The sequence below is a fragment of the Orycteropus afer genome, unplaced genomic scaffold, assembly GCF_000298275.1.
Source record: "Orycteropus afer afer isolate SDZICR_OR568_19922 unplaced genomic scaffold, OryAfe1.0 scaffold00711, whole genome shotgun sequence".
NCBI classification, from domain to species: domain Eukaryota; kingdom Metazoa; phylum Chordata; class Mammalia; order Tubulidentata; family Orycteropodidae; genus Orycteropus; species Orycteropus afer.
Window position 1 is genome coordinate 761,439 of NW_006922298.1, and position 3,553 is coordinate 764,991.

Here is a 3,553-nt window from a genome sequence, read left to right on the forward strand (position 1 = left end):
TGGCTGTGACCAAGCAGTGACTACAACCTTGCCCTTGTTAACTCTACTATACACCTGGGAATTCAGATCATACACATAAACTTATAGGACCATTGTCTGCCAACCCTATACATGTTCTTGGGTACACTCTCCACTTCATAGAGATACCTACTGGTTCAGCGTGTCCACCCATCTCCTACTCCAATTTTAGAAAGGGATATATTAACAACCATATTTAACAAATTCTCTTTTACCTCTTCATTAACCTCATGGGTATCCACTTTTCCTTGACTATTACATTTATTGGGACCTCTCATATATATATTCTTAATATTAATGTTTAAACCACCCACTGCTGTTGAATCGTATTCAACTCATGGCAGTCCCTCCTTGGGTTTCTCAGGCAGTATCACTATGGTAGTAGATTGCCCAACCTTCCTTCTGAGGAGTGGCTGATGGGTTTGAACTGCCAGCCTTCTGGTTAGCAGTCAAAATTCTTAGGCACTAATGTTTAGGCCTTACCCATTCAAAATTTTCATGAAATTTCTGCAAAAATCATATTAAAGCAATAACATACAATTCGATAAAAAATATCCTCCTCTTAGGACAAGTCCATTATCAGCCTATATCCCAACATGAAACATAGGGACAGCTTTACCCTCTTTACCGGGAGGAAGCAGTTACAGAACAAAGAAGCAACATTCCTCAACATCCTTAGTAATACAAATTTAGATCAATTTTATACAATAAGAAAGAGGAGGGAATGAAGGGTTAATAAAATAAAACCTCACAATAATTTACACTCAGCCAAAATAGAATGTTACAAAGAAAATACAAATTTCCAGACTATCAGACTTCTGAAAATAGTTAATGATTACTGTCTGACTCTTGTAAAAAGTTATCTTACAGAGACACTAGGACCTCAAGAAAAGAACAAGTAGACTGAAAGGAAAGAATAGGCTGATTGTGGGACTTGGCTGACTAAACCCTGTGATGCCTTTAACCCTGAGACAAAGAAATAAAAAGTTCAGAAAGAAGGATAAAAAGACCCTAACTGAGATAATCGCTGACTGGTCTCTCTAGTGCAGAGTCAACCCATTTGCTTTGATGCTTGCATCTCTTAAATAAATTTTCCTTTTCTATTTTTCTTTCCTGGTTTCTCTCAGCATCAGCAATCCAACCTTACAGCTAGAAGTCTAAGTTCAATGTGCCAGCTCTAGAGGGCTGATTGAAGGCCCTATGACCTTGGGCTTCAGCTCTGCCTCCTTTCCGAGGCCCTCTAGAGCTGGAGGCCTTTTCTGATGCATGCAGATGTTGGCTGCTGAGGCTGATGAATCCAAGATCAGCAGGTAAAATAGCACAGTCCCAAGATCAGCAGGCAACATGGCAGGTCACTGAGATGGACTCAGCCAAATGCTGGATCCAGATATGCCAAAAGCTAGAGATGTGTTTCAAAACTTCTTATATACTGAAAGCAAGCCATACTCTGAAGGCAGCTACTTAGCTGCTCAGAGCAGATTCCACCATGAAGGTGATTACAATCTCATCATGGCCGATAACTACATCCAGCTTCCAAGCCACTCAGAGCCAGTTCCCAGCCAAGCTGACACAACAACCTTAACTACCACCATTAACAAGAGAGAGTTTTAAGCACTGTCTCACTAGCGCTCCTTTATACATTACCAAGTAGGATTTAGCTCAAGAATACAAAGTTGATTCAACATAGGAAAATTAATCATTGCAGCATATAACATTGGAATGAAGGACAAAAATCACACAATCATCTTAATAGATCAAGAGAAAGGTTTTGACAAAATGTAACACCCTTTCATGATGAAACACTCATAGAACTAGGAAAAGAAAGGAATTTCCTCAACTTTATAAAGAACATCAATTAAAAACCAATGGCTATCATCATACTCAATGGAAAAAGTGAGAAAGCCTTCCTTGAAGTTTAAAACAAGAAAATGATGTCTGTCCTTACCACTTCATTTCAATACTTTACTGGAGGTTCTATCCCATGTAACTAAGACACAAAAACCAAAACAAAATAAAACCATCTCTCCCTGTCACTGTGATATAGATATAGACACACATATATTTATATGCATATATATAAAGAGAGAGAGATTATAGCTGGGAAGTGAAGAAGCACCTGTGTCTGTTTGTAAATAACACAGTCTGGTATACAGAAAATTCTTTAAAAATCCACTAAACAAACTCTGTCATAAGTGATAAAAATACTATTCGTCAAGGATGCAAAATTCATGCTTAATATACAAAAAATATATTTCTATACACTAGCAGTGAACAATCAGAAAATAAAATTAACAGAACCAATTGCATTAAAACAATAGAAGTAATTAATGAAACTGGAAGTTGGTTCTTTGAAAAGTTCAATAAAATAGACAAACCACTGGCTAGAATGACAAAGGAAAAAATGAGAGGATGCAAATAACCAAAACAATAAATGAAAATGGAGATGTTACAATAGATCCAACTAAAATAAAAAGGATCATGGCAGAATACTATAAAAACTTGTACTACAAAAAACTTGAAAACTTAGATGAAATGGACATTTTACTAGAAACTCATAACCTACTTAACCTAATACAGAAAGAGATACAAAATCTCAATAGACACATACCAAGAGAAGAGATTGAATCAATTGTCAAAAACTTCCCAACAACAACAACAAAAAATCCCTGGACCCAAAGGATTCTCTAGGGAATTTTACCAACTGCTCAGAGAAGAACTGACACCAATCCTACTCAAACTCTTCCCACATACAAAAGAGGAAGGAATACATCCTTACTCTTCTCACAAACTCAGCATTATCCTGATATGAATGAAAGACAAAGACAACAAAAGAAAACTAAAGATCAATATCTGTCAGGAATATAAATTCAAAAATTTTCTACAAAATTCTAGTGAACAGAATCAAGCAACATATTAAAAGAATTATACATCATGATTCTCATTAATTGAATTGTGTTCCCCAAAAATTTGTGACAATTTTTTAAGGCCATGATTTCCAGTATTGCACAGTTGTTCTTCATTTTGTGATCTGATGTAATTACCCTACAGTTTGTGACATGTTGTAAATCCTAAACTCTATATGTTATTGAAGCACAATTAGTGTGAGGTATATCTCGAGTCACTACCCTTACTTAACTCACCATCCTTACTCAAGTCACACCCTTGCTTGAGTAACATCTTTTATCTCACAAGAGATAAAATGAGAGAAAAGTGATCAGAGAAGAAAGGGACTCCACTATTACCAAGACAAAAGAGCCAGGAATGGAGCACATCTTTTGAACTCAGGGTTCTTGCAGTAAGAATCTCTTAGATCCAGAGGAAGATTGATGTCAAGACACATGGAGATCTCTAAGGAAATAGAAAGCAGAAGCTGAGGAGACAAGGACTTCCCTCCAGAGCCTAGAGAGAAAGAGAAAGCTTTCCCTTACCGTCAGTGCTCTGAATTTGGACTTACATCCTCCTAAACAGTGAGAGGGAACTCTGGTAGCATAGTGCCTTAGGCATTTGACTGTTAACCAGAAGGCTGGCGGTTCAA